Below are 8,513 nucleotides of genomic sequence, written 5' to 3'. Positions count from 1 at the left end.
GAGCCTGCGCGCCCGGAGCCTGTGCTCCGCAACGGGAGAGGCCCGCGTACCGCAAAAAAAAAAAAAAAAAAAAAAAAAAAAACAAAAAAAAAACCGCGTTAACTGGTCTTGCCCTATTACCAATTATTCCAATGATATTTGGTGCTCCTTGTAAATTAGTACCCAGGCAAATGTTTAAACACTGGGGGGACCAAACGCCACCTGTGTGAAGAGAGTTTCCTTCTAGTCTTTCCTTGAACTGGGTTAGGATTCACATCCTTGTCTTATTGCCTCTATAGTATTTCATAAAGAAACTACTCAGATCATTATGGGGAGAAAAGAGCCATTCTGTCACCCTTTTCATAATAGTCTGAACTAGTCTCAGGCAACTGCTCTGTGAAAAGGGAAATCCTGAAGAAGTAGCCAAGTGAAGGAGCATTGATTCAGTCTGCATTAAGAGGCCTGAGGTAAATTTGCTGGACCTGTGATACCTGGGCAGAACAATATATCATAAGCCTCATTCATGGCTTCCAACTGAGGAAAGATAAAAATCTAATCATTTCATCCCTGCTCCTTCAGCTTGGAGTCTGTCACCTCGGGAGAAACGTCATATGGGGGGAAATACATTACAAGAGTAACATTATTTACCTCCTGCTACAGGCCAGGTGCTCCCCCAGGTTATTCATGCGTGCTGTCTCAATCCATCCAACAAGGTTTTATTTGGTGTGTTATTCCCATTTTACAGATGAGAAAACAAATGAAAAATAACTTTCTCAACATCTCATGACTGTTCAGAGAGGAATCCTATTTAACCTACAGGTCTGCAAAGCTGTTTCTTCAGAGGTTTAGGTAAACAGCACCCAAGATTAGCACTTTGCCCCCTCTCACCCACCTGGGTATTTGAAGGCCCACAGATCATGCTCTGGTTTTCAGAGCTCACTGGTCTCCTATCACCTTTATGCCCAGCGCTTCCTCCTATTCCATATCTATCCTAGTTTGCCTTCTCCTGAGCCAAAGAGTCACCTCCTATCCTTTTTATTTTCCTCCTTCATCTCCTAATGTAATTCTAGAATTGTGGAACTTTCCAATTGCAAGAAACCATGGAGACTTTTCTGAAGAGGAAAGCCTAGATGGCTTGTCCGAGATCACAAACCCACTGTCTGAGGGAGGTGGCACCTAAGTCTGCATGTCCCCCTGTTTAGTGCTCTTTCCACTCTCTGGTTTGGCTCTCAGGAGCACAGATAGTCTATAAGCAAAGCCTAGTGGAAGAGCCAAGACTAGCACCCAGGCCTCCTCCCTAACTGCAGGTCCTGTGCCTTCTCTAACAAGGTGCATTCATTTTAGCTACGTCCTGCATCCTGATAATAACCCTTCCTGTGCCAATGCAGTACTGGGCTCAAAGCACGTGAGTCTTCTTTCCCCATTTCACTTGTAGGAAAACTAGACTCTGAAAGGAACCATTAGTAGTTACCATTACTGAGAACTACTAAAGCATTTGTCATAGTAACATCACGAATGTTTAAAACGTGTTCAGATAGGTACGATCTCCATTTTATAGAAAAAAGAAATTGGTCCAGGATGGTTAAATGACATATTGGGTTATATGTTAGATTATATAGCTAGGATGTGGCAGACCCAGGTTTGAACTGGAGACTCTGTACCACCAAATTTCTGCTCTTTGTATAGTGCACGCTGCCAAGGTCATATGACAAGCAAATGATGGTGGTGTGAGAACAGCCTAGGGTTTCGACATCTAATCCAGTACTCTGTCCTTTAGACTGTGCAAGACATTCTGGAAAAAGATTGATATGCATGCAGATACATACATATGCACAAACACACAGTTTTAAACACCCTTTAGTATAAATATAATAATTTCATCCAAAGGATAATGTACTTTTAAATTTCATGGTTAGTTTTGAAGTGGCAGAGTTTTTATTTCAATGTCCTTACCTAAACTATGAGCACATGTGCTCTCATTAGAAGAACAGAGTGCCATTCTGAATTTCAGACCCTGTGAGAGATGATGGATGAAGAAGACCTCATCCTGTTAAAAAGAGTTGTCAACATTTTGGTTTTTGCTTCAAGGTACAAATGGGGCTCCCAGTCGGTTTGGGTTTTATACAGAATTGCAGCTCCAGTTTAACTCCCCGAGAGTCTTGATTTATTATAGGGAGATGCTGACAGACATTTTAGACTTGCAAAATGACTACCAATCACAGTTCAGGCTAAATTGGTTCTAAATTCGTTCTGCTGATGTAGACGTTTGGAGATTGAGGAGGAGGGATGGGTGATGCTGTCCTTATTGAATTCCTGCTGTGCTACAGAGAAGAAGCTGTGTTCCTCACCCTAAGCCGATGGAGTGTCCCTCCCTGGCTCTGCCTATTAACTGAACACACACTGCTAAGCATGGAGAAAGCCTCACCTCAAGCTCTAAGAACCCACTCCCTGAAGCACTGGTTCACTTGGCATTCCCCCTTGGTTTTTTCAAAATGACTGCCCTTCAAGACAAGGGGCATGTCGGACCCACTGTGAGCTGCCCAGATCAGCCGCCTCCAAGGCCCTTCACACAGTGGGACTGCAGCTCTCACATGACACTCCACCCCTTTCACCAAGCTTGGCTCAGGAAGAAAAGATGACTTACCAAGTGACTTTGCACCATTACATTAGCTGCTTTTTATATTCTTCTAGAAGATGAAAGAAACTGGCCCGCCTCCCTTTTTCTTTCTGGTGGTGAGTCTAACTCCCCCAGGTTAGAAAAGAGAGCCCACAGAAAATTTTTTTTGTAAGACTGGAAATGAGCCAAATGGCTGGGGTGCTGCCTCAGACAATCAGCAGAGGCCCCAGCTGAGCTCCCGACTGGAGGGGCTGCAGGAAATCAGCTTCTCGGGGTGAGCTGTGGCTCGGGAGTTTGGAGATGCTGAGAATGCCAGAAGCCAGCTCATAGTGGGAGAGAATATGGGGTCCTTGTGACTTCTAGGATTCGGCATTGGCCCTTGCTGCTGCCGTTTCCAGTGAGATCTGTGGACGCCAGTGTGCCCAGGGTCCCCGTCTAACAGAGGCTAATGAGAGGATGAGCTTAGGTGTTCCCTGGGGTGCCTTCCAACTCCAGTATTCGGATCTATATAAGATGCTCAGTGAGTGGGAAGTGTTGATGAGGGTTAATAATGAGAAATTTTCTTAAGAGCTTGAGCATGTCATACATTTATTTTTTAGCTTTGTAAATGACTCACTTTTATGACATATGAACAAGTCTTTTATTCACTGAAGAACTTAAAGCATAATAGCAAGTGAAGAAGGATGGAAAGGTTTTCAAGTGTTGCTCTGCCAAGCACCCCATCAAGAGAGCCAGGTGTGCGGTGAAGAGGAGCCATGTAGGGCAGGGCAGATAGGAGCATTCCCAGGAGGGCCTTCATCAGCTCAGGCTACATTTCCCTTACTAGGAGAAATGGCCTCAGGTTGCACAGGTACAAAGGTGACCTGGGAGGTTCTCTTGGGCTTTAACACCAGAGTGTGAAATCTGAGGCTGATCCATCACCACTGATGTCCAGCCCAGAGTCTCATCTGGGACCAACGGATGCCTCCAAGTTTTCAGTTTGGGGTTTCTGTTTCATGGGACTCTGGGCCTAAGTGTTTGGTCAGCTAATAGGTTCCCAGTTGGAGAGACACACCTCCAGGCTTGGGTGTACTGAGAGATGTCACCTCCTCCCTGAATTTAGGGTAAAGCCCCAGTTGGGTGCCAGCTCAAGGGCAGACTGTGTGCCCATCAGGCTGACCGGACCCATGGTGGGCTGTCCTGGAGCTGTGTGCTGTGTACCTGTTCTGTGCTCTGGTGCCCAGCTCAGGACTGCTCCAGGCCTCGACGTGGCTCTGCTGTGTTTAGAAGAGGAGAAAGCAAGTCCACTGTCTTAGAGCTGGGCTGTCAGCCAGCTGCCGGGAAGGCTCTCGGCTGCACCCTGGGCTGGAGTCTCATCTCTACCAGTAAGATTTGGGTAACCTTATCTCTCTGAGCTTCATTCCTCATCTGTAAAATGTAGACTCTATTCAACAGATATTTAGTATCTGCTCCTAACCAGGGCCTGCCTGAGGTATTGAGGACACAGTGGGATCAATGGGAACAAGACAAACAGGGTCCCACCATCATGGAAACAAACCTCTCTCGGTCTCAGGAGGATCCCAGGAAATTATGTACCATGCTTAGCATTTTGTCTGACCCCCAGGGGGTGCTCGCTACGTGTTAGCTCTAATGAGTTTTCCTCCAAAGGTGGTAAAAAAATTTTCCACCTTGCTTTTTAGACATGTATTTCTTTCTGCCTGGAAGGCTCTTCCATGCTCCATTTGTCTCACTAACTCGGGTTCACCCATTTCTCCAGTTAAATGCTCACTTCCTCACGGTAGCACCTGCCTGACCAGATTTACATTCCCCCATTGTGCGTTCTCATGGCAACTGGCACTCTACTTTGAGATACCATTACCTTGGTAACTACTACTTGTTTAATGTCTGTGTTCCTTACTAGGATGTAAACCTGGTGTAGGCAGCATCCATGGCTACCTGAGCCTCAGCACCGGGCCTTGAGATTCTCCGTGAACGTCTGACCGTCCTACTGGCTGACATGTGTGAAGGGCATGTTCTCCTCCAAATGAGAAAAGCACACCAGACCAGGACAAGGAGAATCTGACCCATCAGGAGCACTTTCTTCTCTCTTCTAATATGAAGAGGAGGGGCAACCAAGAGATGGCTGAGAAAACCATGCCCTGGCCAGCATCCTCATCTCCCTGGGAACAATCAGGTGAACAAGTTACGGTGCAAAGGAAGGCATGTTGGGTTTCCCATTGGTAAGAAGCATTTATCCACCAGCACTGAGGGCACTGCTGAGAACAGGGTGGTCAGAGTCTTCTTTGAGAAGTCAAGTCACACTCATTTCTTTTTTTTTTTTTGACATGAAATTGTTTTACTGTACCAGAAGTTCACAAATCTGTGGACAGCACACACCAGTGAGGATTCCACATCATTGTGGAGGGCAGATGCGGTGGTGCTCAGGACTTGGACAGAGACAGAGACAGAGCCCTTGGACCCACTGTTCACACAGCTTCACACTGGGAAGGGTCGGGGGAGAAGGAACAGGCAGGGTCGGGTGTAGCCCAGCTGTGGGTTTTGGAGAAAGATTGCATAGCTCCTTAAAACTTGTCCTTTTTTTTTTTTTTTCACTTTGCCCTAGGCAACCAGGGTGCCTGCCCAGCACTTGGACAAGTCAGCACCCCTGCCCTGTTAGGGGTTCTGTCTTCCCCTCCCAGTAGGGCCATTTCTGATGGGGAGAGGACCAGGGTGTGGGGAAGGTTGGGGGGATAGAGGGAAGGCCTGCGGAGGGACCACAGGGGGACTGGGAAAGGCCCTGCTACTCACGTCCCCCCTTCCCTGGTTAAGTCACACTCTTGTCTGTTCTCTCACAGCCAGGCAGCGTGATTAAAAGAAGAAGCCTTGCCTCTTGTAACTATAGAGAGAAGAAGGTTGAGAAAATGAAATCCAAGGCCACATGACGGGAATGACGTCAGCATCAGAGATGTAACTGTGTTGACTCTTACTCTGTCGCCCAGTACGAAAGAAGCCCCCCCACCCCGACCTAAGTACCTTGAGAAAGAGACAGTCATTTACATGTAACTCACTGGAAATGTTCGTGTTCTTGCCCTTTGGTGCACTGTGGGATTTAACAAAGCAGCCATGTGACCTGACCCCAGTGGTTTGCTTTTGGCCAGACTCCAAATCCTCAGGGCAGTGCTGGACTTCCCATGTGCCCAGCGCAGGGAACGGCGTGGCAGTCCTCTGTGCCAGGCCTTTCCAAACCTCCATGCCTTTGCCCATGCTGCTCTCTAAATCAGAGGTCCCTTCCTTCAATATAAATTTGGAAGACTGTCTATCATCTATCTATCTATCTATCTATCTACCTACCTACCTGTCAAACTTCCATTCATTCTTTAAGACTAAGACAAAATATTTTGTCTCTGACCACCTTCCTTCCCCCACGTTGGAGTTCAGTGCTTTTATTCCTGAACTTTATAATAACATAGTGAAGTTATTTATAGATTTCCTCCTCAGTAAATTGACAACAGAAACCAAATCTTGTTCGTCTTTGTATCCCCTTCAACTAGTATGGTGCCTAGCACATTGTAGGTACAGAATGAATGAAAAGCAGAAAGCCAGGCATTGGCAAACCTCATCCCAGGGCCAATGGGTCAGCCAGAAAGCCTAAGGACAAGTGTATGTGCCAGAAACTGCTAGTGGGTACTTCTGTGGACAGACTGTGAAAACAATAAGTTGTGGAAGGCTTGTGGGCAAGTAAACAGCATGAGGAAGTTTCAATAGAACTTTGGGTACATGATTTGAGGGTATAATGGGTATGATGACGTTATAGCATGAAAATCTTATGTTCATTCTACGGATGAGAGAACTGAGGCTTTGTTAAATGTTTTACAAAAACACACACAGTTAGTAAACAAAAAATCTGGTTTAGAATCGAGATCTGATTTCAGAGTTTGTGTTCTTAGATACTATGCAAAAACTCAACCAAGTCTACAACCACGACCTGGACCTAGTGTCCTTGAGGTCTTCAGGGAACATTCTCCCAGCTTGTTAAGTGACTCCAGAATGTCACTAACCCTGACTAGGCCCACTTCGGTTTCCTCTTCGGTAAAATGAGGAGCATTGAGCCAGGTGACTGTTAAGGCCAATTTTAGTCTCTGAGATGTTTTGATTCTCTGTGGAATACAAATGGACTTCCTAACCTGGAAATCAGCATGGCCAAAATGTAAGTGCAGGGCTTCCCTGGTGGCGTAGTGGTTGAGAATCTGCCTGCCAATGCAGGGGACACGGGTTCGAGCCCTGGTCTGGGAAGATCCCACATGCCGCGGAGCAACTAGGCCTGTGAGCCACAACTGCTGAGTCTGCGCGTCTGGAGCCTGCGCTCCGCAACAAGAGAAGCCGCGACAGTGAGAGGCCCGCGCACCGCGATGAAGAGTGGCCCCCGCTCGCCGCAACTAGAGAAAGCCCTCGCACAGAAACGAAGACCCAACACCGCCAAAAATAAATAAATAAAATTAAATTAAAAAAAAAATGTAAGTGCACTCATTTATTGGTCCTGAAAGACTTTCACAGTTTGCAATAGTGACTCCAAAACACAACAAAGGCTATGACATATTACCTTAAGTATTATCTTAAAGGTTTAGTTATTCTTCCCGAGTGGGCATTTAAAATATGCCCAGGCACTAAAGTATAACTCTTGAATTCACAGAAAGCATCCATTTACATGAATAGTCATACTTAAGTCACAGCAAAGTTTTCACTCACTGTCCACGGCTTAGGGCCTTTATTCTACCTGTAATTCTGTATCATACTGAAAGAAAATTCAGCATCGCACTACCCGGACCTGCAGCACCCCACCCCATCACATAAGTCTCCATCAGACATACGTGCACTTCTCTGCCTTCAGGCTGAATTTTAGGGTAGAGCGCCTCTGAAAATGTCTGTGTGGTTCAGAATGAACTCTGAAATGAAAAGTTCCCACCCAAACCACTGAATAACATTGTGTTGCTGTTTTCATCAAATCTATGCCGTCACTCCTTTGATTTGGCTTTCATTTGGAATGATCTGTCCGATGCCATTTTTCTGAAACATTCAGAACAAGATACAATCTCATTATGGTCAGCTACATAGAGTGGACCTTTCAGAGCATAAAGAAACATCTGTCCTCCATCTGTGGTGTCTAAACAATAGGACTTTCGATAGAGTACATTGTAGGACTCTAATGCTTTTAGAGGGCAAGAAATCCATTTTTGACTAAAATCTCCATAAATATGTCTAACAGAATATTTTCATCTTACATACTGTTTTTCAAAGAGCATTTCAAAGGCCACTAGTGCAGAGCATTTGATAAGAACATAATCTTTAGGTTCAACCAGACCTGGTTCAAATACTTGTTCTGTCATGTGGTAGCTGTGTGATCTTGGAAAGTGACTTAATCTTGATAATTTTAGGTTTTCTCAGGGATGTAAAATAGAATAATTGTACCTCTCCTAGGAGATAATGTTTTCAAAGAGAATGACACTTAGTAGGGCACTAAATAAACATCAGTTGTTGTTCCTGCTTCACTGTTGCTGTTAATACTTGAGGCAGAGTGGCCTGATTCCTCGTGCAGCTGAAAGAACACAGGATTTGGAATTAGAAGACCTGAGTTTGCACCCCACTGCTGCCACTTACTAGTTGGGTGACCTTGGGGAAATCACTGAATCCTTCTCAACTCAGCTTCCTCATCCCTAAAACAAGGAAAATAAAAACTAACTTACCGGGCTTCCCTGGTGGCGCAGGGGTTGCGCGTCCGCCTGCCGATGCAGGAGAACCGGGTTCGCGCCCCGGTCTGGGAGGATCCCGCGCGCCGCGGAGTGGCTGGGCCCGTGGGCCATGGCCGCTGGGCCTGCGCGTCCGGAGCCTGTGCTCCGCAACGGGAGAGGCCGCAGCGGAGGGAGGCCCGCATACCACAAAA

General features: G+C 46.2%; 1 protein-coding gene across 1 annotated transcript in view; it reads left to right on the top strand.

Moving 5' to 3' along the window:
• Positions 1–6,172, top strand: part of LRRC8B (leucine rich repeat containing 8 VRAC subunit B) — a 56,293-nt gene extending 50,121 nt beyond the window's left edge. Inside the window, exons 5-6 of the transcript XR_008617209.1 lie at positions 4,497–4,769; positions 5,431–6,172. The gene's annotated coding sequence lies outside the window, so the exon portion shown is untranslated. The remainder of the gene's footprint in view (positions 1–4,496; positions 4,770–5,430) is intronic.
• The last annotated feature ends 2,341 nt before the right edge of the window (positions 6,173–8,513 follow it).

Source organism: Physeter macrocephalus, chromosome 4, assembly GCF_002837175.3.
Source record: "Physeter macrocephalus isolate SW-GA chromosome 4, ASM283717v5, whole genome shotgun sequence".
In the NCBI taxonomy this organism is placed as follows: Eukaryota; Metazoa; Chordata; class Mammalia; order Artiodactyla; family Physeteridae; genus Physeter; species Physeter macrocephalus.
The sequence above is the reverse complement of the archived record's forward strand: the minus strand, read 5'-3'. Positions and strand labels throughout refer to the sequence as shown.